Source organism: Python bivittatus, unplaced genomic scaffold (genome assembly GCF_059951505.1).
Source record: "Python bivittatus isolate LINGU-HERP-01145 unplaced genomic scaffold, Pbiv_v1 ctg000610_np1212, whole genome shotgun sequence".
NCBI lineage: Eukaryota > Metazoa > Chordata > Lepidosauria > Squamata > Pythonidae > Python > Python bivittatus.
The window spans coordinates 46,014,023-46,036,930 of NW_028277088.1; positions in this window are offsets into that span (position 1 = coordinate 46,014,023).

Below are 22,908 nucleotides of genomic sequence, written 5' to 3' on the forward strand. Positions count from 1 at the left end.
AGTCTAACATCCCAGAATCTAACAATCTGGAAGGCACTGAACTGGAGAAGATTGGTATAAAACCTTAACTTTCATTAACTCTTGACCAAATGGAAATGTTAAGCAACAAATTATTTATTTTTTCCTAAAAATGATAGTCTATTAAGAGCACAGAGAAGACTGTGCAACCTTTCTACCTTTCCTTCAAAGATAATGCATATTTTCATGAGAAACTGATTATGTGAAGTTGGGAACATCTTATGACATTCAATGGTTTGATGGAAAGAGGAAAAAGTAAATATTATGGCATTTCTTTATACCTGTACCATAATTTATGTAAATACTTACACCTATTCTTTTATTTAATTGTGGTGGGGAGAATTCCCCTTAAATAAACAATAATAAGCAATGTTTTGTATGGTGTTCATCTTGTTATAGTCCTCTCAATTACTTGGACAACTGATCTTCATCAGTGGGTTGATGAATCACACAAAATTTGTTTTGATACTAAAATCAGCCTTTCAGCTGTCTTCCAGAAGCAAAGAAGTTTGCTTGCAATTAGTGACTGTGATATTTGATATGCAGTGTAATAGTTACTGAGTTTATATGATGTTAGCAATTTATGTATTGCCAAGTCACCAAACCTGAGCTTGGCTACAGCACATCATCAATCTTTTCTCAATAGCTCAGCAAAGGAATCCATTTTCTTTTGATAAAAGCTCCATTGGTCTTGTGATCTATAAATCATCCTTTCAAAAGAAGCCCTTTGAAATATCAATTCAAGGTATTCTCACAGACTATCATTTTATAGTTTTCCTAGTGATGGAATATAATGCTGGTGCCTATCAAAAAAGAAAATGCTGCCCATTTTTCACTGAATTTTCACAACTTTAGCAAGAGCTCTCTGGAGCCTCTAATATTGCCATCCCTCCTCTTCTGTAGCTTGTGAATTGAGTTAGAAAGCTTGTGCCAAAAAGGCACATTTTTAATATGAAAGAAAGAGTGGGGTCATTAAAAACAAATTAGATTATAAAAGGGAACATGTGGTTTCTATTCCTCACCCCTGTTCCAAAAATGCAACTCCTTTCAGATTAATTATAATTTTGTTTTTTTGAAAGAATAATTTATCTAATCTGTATCACTTTAGAGATTAACTGGTTTATTGGGCTAGGAGCTTTTCTCAGACACCCGTATTTCATCCAATGCACAAAAGTAAAAATACCCAGTCCTACTTTGATTTTGACCATACTGTGATCAATTTTATTTGGTTAGCAGAAGATGAACATCATCCTTTAACCAGAAAAGCATTTAATTCTGGCACAATAGCAAAAGCACAGCAGCAGTGAAATAGTGCACAATAAAATTATTTTACATAACTAATCTCTTTTGTACCACTAATCAACCGCTTATCACCTGTTGCAGTATAATTTGTATTGTCTACCTTAAAATAATTTTTTGACCTTGATTGCAATGCTAAAGAAGCAGATTTGGCTACCTTCTACTCCATTGTTTTGGAAACATTCATTGAAATTGCCATTTATATTTTAATTCACATCAGAGATTAAGTTGATGATTAAAAAAATAAACTTCACATTTCACCTACAGAGCATATTCATTTTCATGCATTTGTAACCATGGATACATATTATGTCTGCAATACTCTGCACATCTACTTTGGACTCAATCCCATTGAATTCAGGAAGATTTACTTCTGTATGAGTCATGCATAGGATCGTATTACACAATACAGATTCTATAAGTTTATTATGAGGCACTTGTGCTACAAGTATTTAGAGATGATTTCATTACATTAATAATATGTTTACCAATGGTATTTGTGCTGCTTAACTGAGACTGTTTCAAACCTAGTCTAAATTTATCATCAATCGTTTGTCAGTCACTACAACATCTTATTTTTAGGTGTAAATAGACAAAGATAATTCAAAACTCTGCTTGCTGAGACTGGTTGCTCGTTATCTGACAAATACAAGTGTCAGAAATGAGAAAACAAAATGAAGTCTACTGTATAATCTATACAATGCAGTTTTGAGTCTTACTGATTTTTATGGAACCTATAGTAGTGCTATCCAATACACAACTACTCAGAAGTTTGTAGGATTAAAGAAGTAATTCCATCCTCCAGGAGAGTGCAGCTAAAGGATAGCTTGGAATTATAGAAGTTGTGACTTCTACTTTCTCCTGGTAGTAGGATGTCTGCAAGATATGGTCAAAAAGGCCAAGATAAAAGTCATAATGATGTGATTGAAGTTCTGTTTTTTTATGCGCTGAGCTTCAGTTGCATCCTCATGGCCACTATCTTGACTTTTTGACCATACTCTGCAGACACGCCTGCCTGGTACAGAGTGGAGCCTGCATCATTGATCTAAGGGTAGACCATGGCGCATGCCATGTAGCAGATCAGGGGCAGATTGGGGTTATTTGAGATTCTCTGATATGAAACAATTCCATTTCTCCAATACTTACCTGGCAGAGGAAAACTGCAGCACTCCAGAGTGGACGTATTTTTGTCCCTCCTTTCACTGAAATGAAATAAGAGGATGATCAAGTACAAAAGTACTAGGCAAATTTGCAGGGCTCAGGCTGGTAGGAGCTAGGTACAGCATACAAAGTGGTGGTTCCTCTGCATTCATACAAATTGGTGTTCTCAAATTTAACTCTAGCTACTTTGCTCCATGCTACCATTACCTCTTTTTAAAAATGAAAAGTGGGCATCATACCAATGGAGTAGTAACAAAATCTTCTCAGTCTCATTGAAAAATAATTTTTTGGGGAAAGGTATTACCATGAAATAATTGCACCTAAATGGCACATGCTCTCATTACATAGTCGCAGTATTATAGGGCAGGCTGTTCCTGAAGGCAGCTTACAAATTTCCAGCCCAGACTGCAGAGGACTCTGGACTGGCCATTGGGCTCAGTTGATGAACAGTTCAGACTCCAGCAGTGATAGGCTCTGATGGGTTGTTCCCTTGTTCCTTGCCTTTCCCGCCTGTATAAGAAAGGCAAGCCTCACCGGCTGGTCCCTGTATAAGTAGGTCTACCAGTGTCTGCCTTTTGGGGATTGTTCCATCCTCACTAGTCCCTGTGTCTTTCTTTGGCTTTCCCAGATGTTTGCATACATGGATGTCATCATACCCCTGTCCCACATTGTTTTTAACAGTAACACAGTTCTTTTTCTTTTCTCCCTCTTATTGTAGTTGTTCCAAAGCTACAGTATTTAAAGCAAAAGGGAACATGTTCATTCCACAATGGGTCCATAGAAATTTGTGGCAAAAGAACTGATGGTTCAGCTTCAAAGAAGCAAAGTCACATTCACTGAAATGTTATACAGGTTGTCCCCAGTTTAAGAACAAGTTCTGTCCCCAAGGTTTGTCCTTAATTTGAATGTTGTATGTAAGCCGGAACAATACTGTTGTATAATACTGTATAAGTAGCACTGTGTATTGAACTTGAACCATTGTGTATTTAACTCGAATCATTGTGTATTGACAGTATATTTATATTTCTGTGTATTTATTCTATTTGTGTAGTTGTGTTTTACTGAACTTCATTGAAACTTAATGTTTTTGGGTTTTTCTTTTAAGGAAAGAAAACTATTGCAATATAGTGGGCACAGGGTGGGAAAGAAAGGGCAGTATGCTTCACCCAGCCTGGGCAGAAATCAAAGGGTTCCCATGGGAAGATGTAAGATGAAATGGGGGTATGCTGACAGAGGAGGTGGAGAAAACATAGTGGCCAGGAAAACATAGCCTTTATGGGCCATTATTGGATCAATTAGTATTAAGAAAAAAAAGGAAGCTGTTGACCAGCTGTAAACATTGCAGCCCAGCAGCCCAAAATGAAATAGCTGTACAGGGCAGCAACAGCTGCTGGAAGGAAGGGGGCATGCCAGGAGTTATAGCTAACTGGAGTTGTGGATGTCAGTAGGTTGCTCAGAAAGTTTTAAGATAGTTCAAAATGGAAAACAGGACTTTTGAAACAGAGCTTCAAAACACAGGCAGGGGATGCATTTGCAGTGGACCAGGAGTGGGTGAAGGATGACACCATCCATTACTGCAATCCAGAAAAGGTGGGTGGCAATGGGGCCATCAGAAATGATGGACCTGGCCATGGTAGAGCTTGTCTGTTTAGTGCTTGCCAAATGCTCTAGAAGTATGTGCCATTTTGCAGCTGAATGAAAGAAGAACTCAAGAGAAATTGCTCTTTTTCTCAATCTTTGCAAACTGTGATTATGTGGCAGTTCATTAAGTGCTCTATTTTAACAGCAGCTATGTCAGTTTTATGAGAAGATAATGAACTGGACTTTGCAACTGTCATATTTTGACACTTTCAAGTCTGGAAAAATAATCTTGGCACATTTTGAAATGGTCAGTCACTAGCAGAGAGGGCTGGTTAGTTTTTTCCCTCCAAGACAGAAAAAAGCATTGCTGAGAGGAAGAACGCTTCCCCCCGCCCCCGCCAAAGGTTATTTCTAAAAATTCAGGTGTCCTAATGAAATTACAAAGATGTTCACTCAGCAGAAGGATACACATTTTTCTGCTTTCTTGACAAACAGTCAACTTACATTAAAAAGAATCACTGAGATAAACAAGGAAAATCTTTAATCCTTAGTAGAGTTGGCCAAATGCTTTGCCTGAAGGCCATTTTTTTTTCCTGTCAAAGAAAAGATTTCAGAAACTTTTTTTAAACTGCTTACCAGTCTTCTACCATCCCATGTAGAATGGTGGATGCCAGCTCAAGACATTTCGCTTTTGAAGCTAAATAACAGGATTATTCCCCACCCCACTGCATATTTGGAAACTCATTAAATTATCAGTTGAATATTACTTTAATAGTGATATTGAACTAGCATAATGGTGCTAATAGGTTTTCTTTTGGTTCTTTAAAAAAACAACAACAACCACTACCATTTGTGTATATTTGCATTTTGTACCATTAACTGGCAGGAATACCCTAGAACTCAAGCACAGCCCTCTAAATGGTAAAGAAAAATAAGAAGAGTAATTGCAAGCTTCATGAGAGCCAGTTTGGTTTAGTGGTTAAGGCTCCAGGCTAGAAACCAGGAGTCTGTGAGTTCTAGTCCCACCTTAGGCATGAAAGCTGGCTGGGTAGCTTTGGACCAGTCACTCTCTCAGCCCCTGAAAGCAGGCTCGGGTGACAAGCGAGTCGGTCAATTCCTGTTGTAACCAATGGATCAATATTTGGTTGATCGGAAAAAAAGTGTATCCTGCACCTGTGGGAAAAACATTAGGAAAAAAAAAATGTGTGTCATGTTTGGTATACACTACATGTGTAGTGTAGCCCTGAGTGCAGTTTTGTTGATGGCAACTACTGCTTTGGTTATTTGGAAATATTAGTTTTATTTCTGCCAAGATACATTACATATCATGTTGCAACAAATATTTTCCTCTCACTAGAACCACTTTAGTATGAATCATGTTGCCATTACTTGGTTGATTTATGATTGCATAATACAGCCCTGAAATCTCTCCAATAGATCTCAATCTATTGGTGAACATTCTTGTATATGTATAATAATGTGTATTTCCCATTGATTTAGAAGTTCTGGATCAAAGCTACATTTATTACCATGATGTATCCCCAAAATAGAAGCCTTATTAAAACTACCTTGAATATTTAAGTGATCAAAAGGTATTGTTAATGAAAGTGAGTAACCTACAATGGCTTTTTAAGAAGTACTGGTTGGCAATTGAGAAAGAAAGGAAGAGATTGTAGTTAACTTGGGAGACGCATGTCTGGATAACTCCTTTCTTCTGCCTTAGAGAATCATCAGCATCTTTCTGACATAAATTCCCTCTTCGTCTGAATATTTATCTTGCAAACAATACAATTCAATCTAACAAAAATGATATAAAATTTCAATAGCTTTCAAAAGGAGCTGCAGGTGTCCTATTCCTTACCCTCTGCTGGATGGCACCCTCTCCCCTGTCTAAAAATCCCAAGGACAATTACAGCACCTGAATCACTGGCCAAGTTGAAAGCAAAATATTTGGCACAAATGGCCTGTGTATTCCACCTCACCATATCCATATAAATCATCACAATGGTCTGAATACTGCTGCATGTAGGCAGACAAGAAGTCCAGATAAATTGCCTTAATAAACTCTTCCTTTATTTGATGGAACAAGTATAATAAGCTTGTGACTTATGAGAGCTGTAGCAGACAGGTCAATAATCTGTTTCCTAATTCATTCAGAATTATATTAGATCACTCCAAAGAAAGCAGCTTATTATAGTTAATCTTCAACATTCATCTTTAATCTCTTACTTTCATTAAAATCAGATGATGGTCATGTTCGTGGGCATGGTAGTGATACCCTCATTCCAACTAGCATAAAAAAGGAGCATATTTTAGATTTATACTGGATCAAACTAAATCTCACCATTCTCCACCGTGGAAGGCAAGGGATAGAGAGGGTTCTGTGATTTTGTATATAATAATTTATCAGAATAAGATGGGGCAGCTTTTGATCTGGTTTTCAGTGTATGTATGTATGTATGTATATATGTATATGTGTGTGTATTTACATATACATATATATATATATATATATATATATATATATATATATATCAAGATAGAATTTGATTTAACATTCTAAACATTTGCGATTTATATCCTAGAGAATTGTAATCACATTACAAATCTAACCTGGTGGAAATGTGTGCAAAGTTGTGGGCTTTGAAAATGTAAAGACTGTCCCCATACATTCTCACTGGTCCATTTTCTGGTCTATACTGCCATATGGTTGACATATTCTGCAAATGCAGAATCACAATTCTAAGCATGCTTATTCATAAGTAGTTCCCACTATATCCAGTGATATTTGTTGACTAGAATTGCATCCTTTTAACTCAACTGAGTTATATATCTCACATTCTATATTCTGTGTTTGGTTTGATCCTTGGCAAACAGATTTCCTTGCAAATAAACTGGCTTTGTAATCTATGATATTAATGCATATTGGCTATGTTTGATTTGATCATGATTGTAATGAAAATCAATACATTTGAAAATCATGCTCATTATCATTAAGCAAGACAACCCTCATCACAGAGAATGCCATCAGAGCAGTATTTGAGAGCGAAGTGTCCAGAATCTTGAGGAAATAAGCAGCAGGGCTGGATTACCTTATCTTGAAGTGATGCACTGCCATCTAAAGACCATTAAGAGTCTACGTAATATTATTAAGATCATAGTAAAAAGTATGATCTTACACTTATTTTCTCTCAAATAGGTTTCACTGAGACGGAGTAAATTTATTCCTCTGTAAGCATATATAATATGTAAGGGGAGCCATTGGCTCTCTGGGAGTTGCTTTACTTCTCTTTCCAATAGTCTGAACAAACATGGCCCATGGTGAAGTATATAAGAGATGTAATTCAGCAGCCTTTGGAGGTTCATAAAGCCCTGCCTTCTATATAAAATCACAACCTGGAAATACTAAACTGCAGCACTGCTTACTATTAGGGTAGATCTTACTATCTGGGTACATTAGTCAAATGGTATTCTTTACCCACTAACACTGGAGGGCAGGAAATGAAGCAAAATTGCTGTTTTGGTCCTTCATTTTCACTTTTCTTTGTGACTCTTCTTATGCAATGTGAACCTGTTAAATTAGTTGCAAATTATGTAAAACCACAAAGACATGGTGAACCGCTAGCTTGATGACTTATCAGATGCAATTAAGCCAAGCTGGTAAGCTTTCATATCTTACCAGAGCTTCTTTCCATGCAACTTTCTACTGTTTTTGTTCTGAACTTACTTTTATTGAAGAATTTCTTGTTGAGAAATAACTGTAATATCCAGGATGTCAGCTCAGTTGGCTTACTAATATTATCCACTCAGTACCAAAACTACAAGGTCAGGGTCCAAATCAAATCACTGTTCAGGGAGGCAGATGTTGACATATCATTATTAAAAACTCCACTCTAAGGAAGTCATTTTAGCTTTTAGCTATGAGTCAGCAAGTAGCTGTCAAACTTTAGCTGACAGTTCACACTTCTAGAACTTTCTAGAGCTGATATATGAGGCAGTGAAAGGAAACATGCCCTCCACTTACCTCTTGACTGGGAAGGTATAAAGTGCTTCTTCCAACTGCTAAAACTTGGATTACCTCTTGGAAGAAAGGTAAATCCAAACTGCAATGCTCCCTTGAAACAATTCACCATAATAAATCAGCTCTCTCTCTACACCAGTTGCATTAGCAATGGATTGTTTGGGAATTAAATCATTTCCTTTACTTTTACAAATTTTTATCATTATATCCAATTCTAAAGAGCATTTATTAGGGCTAGATCATATGCATGTTTTTGCATACCTCTTGATTGCTCTACACTTAATTTTCATATACTGAATGACTGGCAATTGAATACTTGAATTGTTCTATTGCGATGTATTGTATTTGAGGTGATGCACAGTGTTCTGAAAGTTTTATCTATAATATTACATCTGCAGTAGTCTTTTCATACTTCTCTATTAAATTTAGTCATCAAGCGAATTGTGTATATGTGTAGTCACTCTATACATCTGCAAGTACAAGCTAATCCACAGTTACTAGAAAGAGATCCCAGCTGTGTTGCATACTTCATGTGTAAGTATCTACCTTCCATAGTTGTAAATAGGAAGTCATTGTTAATATATTTTATAAGAAATAGCAGAAATGTTAACATTTATTTAAAATTCAGTGAGCCTAAAATGTCTTTGCCTACAATGAAATACTGGCTCCAGACAATCTCCCAGGGCTGGACATTCCACAAATGTGGTCCCATCCATTATTAAGAAGGGTCCCATTGGTTTGGGTTTGCATTGCATAGCTGAACTAGTCTACCACTGTTCCCAGATAAATAAATCCATTGCAGTAGGCTCAATGCAAAACTGCCCTGGTTATGTTGGAGGCAGGTGTCTTTATTGATATCTCTTTCAGACTCATTTTCACAATTTGATCAGCTGTCACTTTTGAAAATCTTTGGTAGTCCCAATGGAATTGGACTCATTATGGATGGTTGTGTGTGTGTGTGTGTGTGTGGGGGGGATTTAGTCTTTCACATTATCTTTCTGCCTCATTTCATTGCCATGCGTCTCTCTCATGTATCCTCATGATAAAGACCTAATAGGGGAGTAAAATTTAAGTCCCTCTCCCAAAATACTGGGACTGGTTTAGTTAAAACTCTTCTGCTTTAGGATTTGGATTTCCTTTTTATATGACATGCTTTTAACCCAGTTAAGTTTGTCATGCAAACAGGACCTCTGTAATGATTACTATTTGCTTTATTTGGTTTCTTTCATTTAACCAGTATACAGTCTATTCCCCAGTTACCAGTTCATGACTTTTTACTGGGTTTTCCAGTACTTTAAAACCAACCAACCACTGTTTCCATCTTTGTATTTTTTAAAAGTAATTGATATTAAGTCACTGTTTTCTTGGCTCTTCTCTACCCATCAGTTCTATAGTTGTAATAAATATCTTTATAAAACCTGCTTAATCTGGTACTAATGCTAATAGGCATTCATTATGGCTGTATAGTTTAACTATAGAATCATTGGAGGTAGGAGCTAATATACATTTTGGCTATATTAGTTGTTTTTGTATATTCAAAACATTTGGCCACTTCAAGACATTTATCTTTTGGAAAACTGACTCCAATTTTCTTCTTTTGTAAATCTTGTACTGGAGATAATTTTTTTTTTTTGTCTGCGCTCAGTCGTTACCGACTCTGCAGTGACTGCTTGGACGAGTCCTTGCAGTTTTCAAGGCAATTGTTTTTCGGAAGTGGTTTGCCAGAGCCTCCTTCCTAGAGCAGAGCCCAGCTGGTGAGCGCAGGAGGCGGGGTTTCCATTGCTTCGCGCCCTTTTTGGGCGCGCGTGGTTTTTCGCGCTTACTGGCAACTGCTCCCAACTCCTTTTTGCAAGGCGCCGCCAGCATTCTTCCTCCCACCAGAGTGAGAGTCCCCATTTGTCTACTCACGTGAGTTTTCGACCTGTTGGGTTGACAGGAACTGGGGAGGAAACAGGAGCTCACCCTGTTTTAACGCGAAGGCTGGACTCGAACCGCTGAAGTGTCGACCATTTCTGGCTGGCAACTTTCAGCGTCATTAAGCCGCTGCGCCACTGCGTCCCCCTGGAGATAATTAACACATTCCTAAACCGAGTCCTATCTTCTGGTTCTTAATATTGTGTATATTCAATCTTACCTGAAAGGCAGAATATTTCCCCCCTACCTGGAAACGTAGAAGAGATTGATTCTTAAGTAGCATTCCTCAACCTGGTATCTTGTAGAAGAATCAGGACTACAACTCTTAGAATTCCCAGTTCCCATCACCTCTGATGGCATCCAGTTGGGAAGGGTTGGGTGACAAAATAGATAATCATTCTCAACGTTTTGATACTGTGTTGAAACCATTGTCTATCTTTTAAATTGAAGCTCAAACTCTATTTTACATTATTCATTCTTTCAAAAAATATGCTTAAAATAGTTATTTTTATTTTGAAGACAGAGAAAGAGCTAGACAAAGTAGATATGAAGCATGAACCTGAAATAGAAGCATATGTTGGATTTCTTCTGAAAATTTGAAACAAAACTTTGGGGTAAATAGCAGCTAAGACAATGGAGATCTTTAGTAGAAACTTGGTACAATAGCTCCCTTTTATAGTTGCAACACAATCTTAAGAGTCTTCAGATACTTTTTCTTCAAAATAAAAGGGGTCATTATCAGCAGAATTCAAGAAAAGGACTTTGGCTCTCAGAATGTAATGAACAGGCATCCTACTGCCTCCAAATTCACTTTATAAAAACTGTTGGTGTTCATCCTAATAAAAGCAAACACTAAAGAAACAATATTTTAGGATAGAAAACTTGAATGGTAACCAACTGAAATGACATGTAACATAGTCAAAAGAAAAAAAAAACCTATTGTAGACCAAATCTGACAGCATGCCGAACAGCTTAAGTACAAAACATCCACAGTGCTTCCACATAGCCCCAAGTTTCACTTCTCAAACTCTCAGAATATTTTTCAAAATCCTTTTCTCTTTTAGTGTCCTTGAAACTCTGAGGTTGCTACAAGAATGTACAAGCATTCCTTTCAGCTGACCAATACAAGAGCCCAAACATCAACATCCTGCTAACATCCTGTCTTCTGTTTTACCCTTCGGTTGTGTTTAATTTCTTCAGTAATATTTTTACAAATGCGATTGGTCACTATGAGGAGGAGCTGTAGATTCATCCTCTGCTTCATTGGAAATACCAATGTAAGTGTAGAGCTATGGCATCTTAATCTTTATGGGTCATTGCTCAGAGAGCTTAGGTGGAGGGCATTTTGAGGTAAGAGTTCCTATCAATAGGAAACCTCCTTCCCTAAGATCCATGTTCCTGCCACAAAATTGCCATTGCAGTAGTCATTTAGGAACCTTAGGGTAGTGGTTGTGGTGGTGATGATGATGATCCAGATGTGGTGCAGAGTAACTCTGTGGAAATGCCCTCTACATCCAAAAACTGACATGGTACTGTTTTTATATTGCTATTGTTAAACTGTCAGCAAATACTTTCATAATTCAATGTAGCAGAAGTGATAATATGGGCTAAAGAAATTCTTGGATACTCTTGTTAAAGAGAAGCCCCATCTCCAGGGCAGGCCTTTATTCAGAGTGAGGAAATTACCTGAAGGGACATTTTTTCAGCTGCTTTTCCTGTCCTTCCTCTAACCAGTCTTCTGTCTCTCTTGGAGGACAAAACTGTGTGTGTCAAACAGCTTGTCTTGTACTACCCAATAAGAAAGACTTTATCCATTGCTTGTATTGAAACAAAGTAATAAGTAAATAAATAAAAAAACTTCATAAGGAGGAAGCTCATTTTTCCTGTCGACTGTCCCTAGCCACTAATCACTACTTAAATATTTGTACTTTTCTTGAAATATTGGAGATTCTTGCTTATATTTATTTAAATCATTTCATTGATCGATCAATCAATCAATCATTAATTGATCTCTTCACTCTTTTTCTTAAAAACCATGTTCCAAATGTCTAAACCTGCCTTGCTATGTGATGTATCACAGGTAAGGGAACCGTTCCTGCTTAAATTTAGTAAAACTTCTCTTATGAATATATAGAATCAGTTTTGCCATTCCTGCAAATTCTTCGATTTTGGTTTCCCATTCTTGTATTGTCAGCAGGGTTTCACTTTTTCAATGTTGTGCCAAATTGGTTCTTGCCACTGTTAGCCTCACTGCTTGTATTGAAATAAGATTCAGCTGCTAGTCAATCAATCAATCCTTTATTACAGCCTTTAAGCCAGGAAAAAAAAAATCAAATATGTAAAGCAGATATACATATAAAGAAACACATACACCTAAAGTATATAGATGTGAATAAAAAGTAGGCATAAAATACAATAAATAACATAACAACAATAATATAATAATACAAATTATTTTTTAAACATCATGGTGATTGGCACCCTTATTTGTATTGAGTGGCAACCACCAAGATTAGCACTAATCATCAGTTCTAAGTGGGATGAATAGAACAGAGGCACAGAATCAGACAACCTGGGAAGATCCATCACAGTCCTGGTCAGACAGAAGAAGCAACAAATAAACATTGTACTCTCTGTCAAGATATTTCTTTAGAATGCGATAGACGATGTCATCTGGGATTCCTATAAAGAGAGCAACAGAGGACCATATTGCTCAGGGACTCCGTGGAGCTGTTCCCATATGTGCTGAGATAGGGGGACGTTTTTATAATGCTCAAGAACTACAGAGGGGAGTGCATCCAACCTGGCCAAGGTGAAGGATAGGAAAAAATTCAGATTTAGAAGGGAGAAGAGAGAGGATGATGGCACGTGTCTATTTGAAAAAAATCCATGGACTGTGGGGTTGGATACTAGGCTTAGACTGGTTTGGAAATCAATATCCCAGATACACTGCTTAAGGTGACTCCTGGCATTTTCAAACACTATTGGGCAGAGGGTCTCCAAAGAGAGACATAGAGACTGAAGTTTGCTATTAGCTGATGTTAGCCAAGTTTATTTAAAATGTTCTCTGAGGACAAGTGGAGCCAGACCTGCAGGGAAAAAAATAATTTTAACCATTAATGAAATACTACCATGTTCTGGCACCCACAGAAACCAAACCTGCCTGTAACTGTAAGGCAGCATTCTTGATGCACTTTGGAACTGCAATAACTTTTATAAACGTGGACTGAACAGATTCCAGGGTATTAAACTTTGTAAAAATACAAATTTGAACACCATAAAGAAGCTGAGAAATAGACTTAGCAAACTGCAGGAATAAAATGTGCTCCCTTAGAATGGTGAAGATTGGTTAAACAACACTAGTCTGATAAGAGAAATGTGTGCTCCAAGATAAGGAGGCCTGTAACTGCACCCCAAGATATTTATACACATGTACCTGCTCTATTGGGATCCCATTAATTTGCCATTATGCACCTACAGTTGTGTCTTACAAAAACTAACACTTTACTGTTGTGATAACTTATCACAAGCTACTCTTTAGGCAAAAGGAAGCCAATGCCCTCAGTGCCCTTCTCATTCCCACCTGGAAGACAGACAAAAATTTCTATGTCATCTGCATATAACAAAGCTGGAATTGCATGATCTGCTAACATTGGAGGGTGATGAGCAGAAGATATGACAGCCTGAAATATTGGATTAACATACAGGTTGAAAAGTGTGTGTGGGTGGTGGTGGTTAAAATGCATCCTTGCTTTACCCCTTTCAGTGATAACAGCTCCAGAAAGCTGTTCTGAGGGAATATCTAATTCTCAGTGGGATGCTGGCTGTTGGTCCAGGTAGATTCTATTATGTGGAACTGAGGAGAATGCCATGTTGACGGTTGCCTCGGGGCAAAATGCTGTATTGAATTTTGATATCAATTTTGATATTGAAAATATTATATACATCTAATTCTTTAACTATTCTGTTTTTTTTAAAAAAACCCTTTGCCTTAGAATGTTCTACTGAGTGCTACAATGAAGTTGAACAGATGGATTTTTGATTAAAGGTAGGATGAGAAGCTTCAGAGACATTCTTAGCATAGGGGATCTAGTATCCAGCTATTAAATGAGTTGCTTCTTTGTGCACTACTTCCAAAATTCTATCTGTTCTGATATTACAGTGATCAGAAGAGAAGCCAGAGAACCAAACACAGTAGGGCCAACTAGCCAAAGCAGAGGCCGAGGACAGCCACTAACAGTCCAGAAATGGAGTACCAAAAAGAGGGGCTAGGTAAATTAACGAGGCAGCACAGATTAAACAAAGTCATAGCTGTCACTTTTAGCATTAGTCTGCTGGTAAATGCCAGAATTTTGGCCACCAGTGTATAAAGCCCTAGATGGACTATTCAAGAGCTACAGAATGCATAGGGATTTCTTGTCCACTTCAGAGCCTGTTGCCACTATGAAAATCACCCTTCTTCAGTAAAACTGGATTATATTTGTTTTATCAGCAATTCAAAAAATAGTCACAACCATTTCTTTTGTACTCTTCAGAGTGAAAGGGGCCTGTTTTGTACTTTTGGGAAATGTGGGACAGTTGTAAGGAACTTGCATCTGCTTAAGGTACCTATTTCACCTCTTAAAATTTCTAAAACCATCTCTCAAAATGGGACCTGGCTCCACCTACTCAGGAATACCCTTACCTTAGGTCTGACTTTTCCTCAGAAGATGACTTCATGGAGAAGGGTTCATGATGTTGGAACTGACTTTTTTTTTAAAGTGATTTCTACAGCTGAGACCAGTCCTCTTGGAACTATAGGGCTCTAAGTATCTGCTTAGTTGTCTTCTATCAGTCTATTGTCCCTGTTACCAGCATTTGGGATGAAGCATTCTGTGTAGATAATGACTACAGCCTTAATGAGAAAAGATGAAACCCTGGACAAGGTTCTGTAACAGCAAGACAGGCATCTGGAGAAACAGAAAAGTGGAAACAAATGCTTGGGTAAAGCACAGCAGTGGCAATGAAATACTCATGGATAGCTACCATCAGCAGCCTGTTCTCTTACACAACATCATGAAATTGCTGATTGGGGATATGAGAATAATGAAAAGTATTTGAAGGAAGCAGTTAAGCAAAGATAATCATCACTTTATGTCCAGTCAGGAAGAAGAAGGTGCTGCTGCTCCCTGTAACAGGTAGGTAATGTATTTCTTCTCGCTGATGCTCAAAACCTGTTAGCGTTACCAGCAAATGCTCACTTTGTGGCCTAAGTGGACATCAAGCTAGAATCTACATGAAATAGTTACATACATGTGTTTTTTTTTTCAAAATGCCATCAGTCATGGCATTTTGACAGTTGGGAGGCTAAGGAGGCAAAACAAAAACAAAAACAAAACCCAAACCCCCAAAAACCCAACACACTAAAAATGAGCAGAAAAGCATCTTTGTCTCTAGTCTTTCAGATTCACAGTGGTGCTATTGAAAAGGAGAATTTAGTAAACAATTAGTCTGAACCTGAAGGCTGTTCAGATGGAACTTCTTATTTCAGCAGTAAGGTAACACTGCCAGCTAACTGATATCTTAACTGCATTCCATTCATATATTTGGCATACCAAGTTAGCTAGCCAAAACCCACATGGCAAGAAAACAGTTCATACCTTCATTAAATTTAAACACACACACATGTGTATGGGTAGGCTGCTCTATGAGCTCTATGGCCTTCATTTTTTTCTTCTGTGTATGTGTGTGTGTACAAGTAGTCCTTGGGTTACAACCACTTGTTCAGTGACCATTCAAACTTATGATTATGTTATGACCAGTTCTCAGAGATCCAGCTGTCGCAGCTTCCCTGTGGTCATGTGATTGTGATCTGGGCACTTGGTACCCAGCTTGTAATTACAAGATCGCAGGGAGCTGCAGTCACGTGATTGAGATTTCTTACATTCCCTACTGGTTCCCCACAAGCAAAGTCAAAGGGGAAGCCTGGAGAAAGTTGAAAGTTGTGGTCACATAAGGTCCTTATTTAACAACCTGTGTGGTTGTCACTTAACCACAGCAACTGGGACTGCTGGAACTGCTGTTAAGTAGTGCGATCACATGATGTTGTGCTTTATCACTGTGCCGCTTAGCGACAGCCATTCTGGTCCTAATTGCCACCATAAACCAAGGACTACCTGTATATATGTGTGTGTGTGTGTGTACACACACACACACACACATCCATCCTCCTTGTGCGATGCAAGGTTTAGTATCATTTCTCTATGGCTGTTTCCATAGCCATCCGTTACAAGCTACCTTGACATTAAAAAGACCATGAGTGTATCATGACATCTTCACATAAATGGTACAATTATTAACAGGGTTCAGTGCTATTTCATAGCCTGTTGTCAGTGTAAGTCAGTTTCCCCAAATCTAGAACCCTGCAGATTTATGGGATTTCACCTTTCATTGTCACCCAACCAATATGGCCTTTGGATGGAAATTCTGGGAATTGAAGTCAGCCTCATTTGGAAGGTATAGCTCTGAGCTGGACAACCTATGGCCTGCATGCGGGCCTCACTCTCTCTCTTACAAGCTCCAAAGAAGCCTGGAATGGAAAACAGATTATATTCACAATCTTCTAATCATAACTCCTATTAGATAGGTTACAATGAATAATTCTTTGTAGAAATAGCCCAGGAATTCCATGGGAGCAGGGCAAAGGATGTCACGTGCATCATCACATCATTACACAAATGACACACCTTATGTATTTGTGTCAAACATCATGATGCAAATTACATAATTGTGTTCTTTATGTGATGAGCTCATGACACACACATAATTTTTTAATGTCACTGTGGCTTGCAAATGATACCTGTGGAAAGAGCTACACAGAGGTGACACTGCACCATGATTGACTCTAAAAAGGGAAAAGGTGATTGCATCCCAGAAGGAAGACTTATTCTTATTTTTAATCGCATGCAAAGAGAGGGAGAAGAAAATAATCCACAAAAGTATACTTTTATATACAACATGAAAATGCATGTCCTGTTATAAAATTAAATTGTTAATTTTTAATAACTTTTGTTCAACAATAAGTGGGGGGCGGGACAAGAAAATTAAGCATATAAACTAGTTTATGCAGTCCAAACTGCAAGAAGGACTTTGTCTGCAAGACTGTCAGACTTCTAGCCATGGTTTTCAAATATGAATATTTCCTTTTTTGATGCGACCCATGGTAGTTTGCTATGATGGCTGATCATGGGAAAAGAAAAAGAGGGAGAAAACCTGAAAGCAACATCAGCTGATTGGTTCAATCTTTTTATCTATTTTTAATTAATTCCATTATTTTCCTTAGGTTTATTTTAATAGTACATCTGAATCAACACTTTAACTTCTAAATTTCAATTTAACATACTTCAAAGTAAGCACATTTAGCTTTTCAGACTTCATTTTTCACATAAAAATGCAGTTACTTATGCTCTTTGGGAAAGCATTTTTTATATATTCTCTCTGTCTGACAAACTAATTAGCTAAACAATGAGCATCATGTTCAGCACTTTTTTATATTGCATTGTTTTTAAAAATTCTGCATGTGTCTATATGGAAAATCACAGAAATATGATCTCAAAACTATTATTAGCTACTTGCATTTGGATACATTTTGTTATCTGTACTTGGGTTTAGCTGGGTTGAAAGACAAGAATAATAATTTCCTGAACTCACAGTTTGGGTTTAGATGGATTCATAGTCAGCTTTTGGTACAGCATGCTCTCCTAGCTTGTAAGGTGCATATATGCATTCAAATGTTACCATAACAAGGCAGCAAAGGAGTTGGGGGAAAAAATGGTTTCTATGTATGTAACATAGAAAAAAAATTACTTTTAATTTGACTTAATAGTGTTCCTCAGAAAAAGTCAACCTGTCAGGAAGTAAATAAACAGCCCCATTTTCTGGGCAGGGCGTGAGGAGGAAGACAGATTTTGATTAAAAAGTTAATCTCTAAGCATCTTAAAAACAATGTAGTGATTGCTACAAGTCAGTACAGATTTGAGAAGAACAAGAATTCTCAGACTAATCCTATTTCATTTTTTGATGAGTAACTTCACTAGTAGACTGTGGGAATGATGTGGACATAATATAACTTGACTTCAACAAAGCAGTTGAAAAAGTACCTCATGACATTCTAGAGTAGTAGATTTGTTAAGTATGTGCTAGATTGCATAATTATTTGGTGGATCAGCAGGTGGCTTGAAAATAATTTCCAAAGAGTGTTATCAACAACTCCTTATTAAACTGGAGTGTGGTATCAAGTGCTACAAAGATTTGTTTGATTTCAGAAAGGTTTTTAAGTATAGTAGTTTCTCATCGTGATTTCTGTTTACATAAATGATTATACACAAATTGTTCTTAAATGTTACTATCAGCAATCAGTTAAATTTTTGTCTTTGTTGAGTCTTCTTTACTTGAATACAATAATTTTGGACTCATTCAGTATGAAGTACAATCTAGTTCACTTCCCATAATGGGGTGAATAACCCATGGCCCACATGCATTTCTGTAGCACTACTTATCAATCCCAAAGCACCTTGGGGTTATACCATTGAAGTGAAACAGAAATATGGCTAAATTTTAGTGGCGCAATTTTCAGGTTAAAAAAATGTAAACATAAGGATGGGAATGCCTCTGGGAGATAAAACATTTCCATTCTCATCCTTAAAATTCCTTCTAAATCCACAAAATAATGAAAAAAGTTCCAAATATGTTCAGTCCCTACCCTATGATGACATCACTATGTCTTTGTAAAGGTTCTGGTGGTTCCCTGCCCTTTTCTCATCTTTATTTTCCTTCGCATTTAAAAAGCTGTTTTCTTTCTGTACCCTACCAGACTGTCCTCTGTACTTACCTAGTGTCAACTTTCTGAATTTGATAGACACTCTAGTCACTTTTAACATTAAAAAAAACCTGAGTGCTCCCATGATTAAATCATGGCCTCCCCTCCAACCCATGACATTGGCTTCCTGCTAACAGTCCATGGGATCAGCATAACTATTGCCAGGGAGAAAATGCAGGCTTTTCTTTTGCACAAATCACAATAGCGGTGTTTGTGGGGCATTACTGAGAATGATGTTTCATTCTTGGCGACCTTGGCAACTTTAAAGATGCATGGATTTCAACTCCCAGAATTCCCCAGCCCTCACTAATACCTATTTAAATGGGGTCATTCTCCAAGTTGCCATTCAGTGGGGACAATGAAATCACTTCTGCCCAATCTTAAAGTTATAATATTTGACTGCAGCCCCAAAATAATAGATCACAAAGTATTACTACTACTTTACATAGAAATTACAATTGCCAGTGTCTTCTTCCAGAAACCTGAAAAGGTAGTATCAAAGCAAAAAATTACAGGTCATTTAACTCCGTTATTAGGATAAAACATTTCTTTTTTGGATGAAGTTGTTAATGGAAGTTCCAAGGAATATGAAGCTCTTGTCCTCCTATAAGAGCAGTGCATGAAGTTTGCACTGAATGATGTGTGTTAAAATCAGGAAGATTTCCAACATTGTCTAGAAATATTAGTTTAGAAGGTGAGCGGAAGCTAAGGGAATAATTTAAAATAACCTTGAAGTAAGATGTATTGTCTTTATCTCCACATTTCAAATTGGGATGAGAGAATGGTATACAACAAACTCACAGGGTAACTGTTATCCTCCTGCAGGGAGGTGGCTCCACTAAGATAAATTTTTCACAAACATGCAAGGGGTTAAAGGGGAGTTAAATTAATTTCTTGTAAAAAATCTGACATAATTCCTAGGTTGCAGCCAGAAGTCCATCAACTAAATTCTCCCCCATAACCCTTCCAAGACCAAATCCAGCACAAATTGCCAGGTAGAAACCATTGACTTGTGTACATATTTAAACTGTGAAAAATTATATATATACATACATACATGTAGGGCTGACCCATATTAAAACCAGATTCCTATTTTATATGCCAACTTTTGATGTTTTATTCCAGCCCCCTTAAGCCAATCAATTTGTTATAGACTCCATTAATATAGACCTGAGAAGTTCTTTGTACAATATGAGTCTTTGATGGGATAGATGTCATATCCCATATGGAACTTATTATATATATATATATATATATATATATATATATGTGTGTGTGTGTGTGTGTGTGTGTGTGTGTGTGTATATATTTAGTTGAGTTGTAATATATGTGTACATACATATATTACAACTAAAGATTTATATATATATATGTATACACACACACACACACTCCATAATCAATATCTTAGTTGAGTTGTAATCAGATTGGGGAAAAAGAAAAGAAAGAAAAGCCAAATAGTGGGACAATGTATTTCTTCACGCAATACATATTTAAATTACAGTGGGGCAAAAAAGTATTTAGTCAGCCACCAATTGTGCAAGTTCTCCCACTTAAAAAGATGAGAGAGGCCTGTAATTTTCATCATAGGTATACCTCAACTATGAGAGACAAAATGGGGGAAAAAATCCAGAAAATCACATTGTCTGATTTTTAAAGAATTTATTTGCAAATCATGGTGGAAAATAAGTATTTGGTCAGTATCAAAAGTTCATCTCAATACTTCGTTATATATCCTTTGTTGGCAATGACAGAGGCCAAACGTTTTCTGTAAGTCTTCACAAGGTTTTCACACACTGTTGCTGGTATTTTGGCCCATTCCTCCATGCAGATCTCCTCTAGAGCAGTGATGTTTTGGGGCTGTCGCTGGGCAACACGGACTTTCAACTCCCTCCAAAGGTTTTCCATGGGGTTGAGATCTGGAGACTGGCTAGGCCACTCCAGGACCTTGAAATGCTTCTTACGAAGCCACTCCTTCGTTGCCCAGGCAGTGTGTTTGGGATCATTGTCATGCTGAAAGACCCAGCCACGTTTCATCTTCAATGCCCTTGCTGATGGAAGGAGGTGTTCACTCAAAATCTCACAATACATGGCCCCATTCATTCTTTCCTTTACACGGATCAGTCGTCCTGGTCCTGGTCCCTTTGCAGAAAAACAGCCCCAAAGCATGATGTTTCCACCCCCATGCTTCACAGTAGGTATGGTGTTCTTTGGATGCAACTCAGCATTCTCTCTCCTCCAAACACGAGTTGAGTTTAGACCAAAACGCTCTACTTTGGTTTCATCTGACCATATGACATTCTCCCAATCCTCTTCTGGATCATCCAAATGCTCTCTAGCAAACTTCAGACAGGCCCGGACATGTACTGGCTTAAGCAGGGGGACACATCTGGCACTGCAGGATTTGAGTCTCTGGCGGCGTGGTGTGTTACTGATGGTAGCCTTTGTTACTTTGGTCCCAGCTCTCTGCAGGTCATTCACTAGGTCCCCCCGTGTGGTTCTGGGATTTTTGCTCACCGTTCTTGTGATCATTTTGACCCCACAGGGTGAGATCTTGCGTGGAGCCCCAGATCAAGGGAGATTATCAGTGGTCTTGTATGTCTTCCATTTTCTAATTATTGCTCCCACAGTTGATTCTTCACACCAAGCTGGTTGCCTATTGCAGATTCAGTCTTCCCAGCCTGGTGCAGGTCTACAATTTTGTTTCTGGTGTCCTTCGGCAGGTCTTTGGTCTTGGCCATAGTGGAGTTTGGAGTGTGACTGTTTGAGGTTGTGGACAGGTGTCTTTTATACTGATAACAAGGTCAAACAGGTGCCATTACTACAAGTAACGAGTGGAGGACAGAGGAGCCTCTTAAAGAAGTAGTTACAGGTCTATGAGAGCCAGACATCTTGCTTGTTTGTAGGTAACCAAATATTTATTTTCCACCATGATTTGCAAATAAATTCTTTAAAAATCAGACAATGTGATTTTCTGGATTTTTTTTCTCATTTTGTCTCTCATAGTTGAGGTATACCTATGATGAAAATTACAGGCCTCTCTCATCTTTTTAAGTGGGAGAACTTGCACAATTGGTGGCTGACTAAATACTTTTTTGTCCCACTGTATAGAATTCAGCCATTTGGTTCTACACAGGGCCTGTAAACATTTTGCTTCCATGCTGGCTTCCCCAAACTTTCTTCTTAGTGCACTCTATACTGATGTAGCATTATTCTCCATTTTTTCCCATTGATGTCAGTATTGTAGCCTTCGTAAGTGGAATTTACCTTCAGCAAATGGAAATGTGAGGAGAAACCAAACTTAATGAAGCAACAATTGATTTTATATTTTAATTGATGAGTTTTACTGCCTTAAAGGAAAATAATTGATTGAATTTTTACAAATATTGGAGTGGATATTAGATGGAGGATCTCCTTGTAATGGGCTTGGGGGGATTACCACAATTCCCTCAGCACAAGTTGAACTTTCACAAGATATTGAAGGCTGCCAAGTTGGTTTGCTTTAAACAGGATTTAGACAAATTTAGGATGGAGATGTCTACCAGTATCTAAATCTTTCTTCTACGTATATTAGAGGCAGTATACCTCTGACAACCAGCTATTAAGATAGATGAGTGGGATACTTGAATGGTAACAGTCATGCTGTTCTCCAACTGTAAATGAGGTGCCTCACCAGTGAGTACATGGCAGAGTCTAGAATCAAATGATTTTGCTTCACTGCTCAGCCTTTTAACCAGAAATGGCATGATGAGACTCACAGAAAAAAAAGTTGGATTTTAAAGGTGCCAGTTCTTTCTTCTGCTCACTATCTCCTGTTTTTTATAAGTTATTTCTTGATCTTGTCTGTTTTACAGAGTTATATGGGCAGGGCAAATTACTATGTAAAAGCTAGTTCAAGGGTTGTTCAGCATCAGAGGTACAGGGGTTGTCAGAGGCAGTACAGCTGTAACTTGTATCCCTTCATTTTTCAACTTCTTGCGTACTGCTCTGGTAATCATCAGCACTTTTTTTTAAAATCAGTTTGTTTAAATAAGAATGCTGTTTAGTAACACCTTCC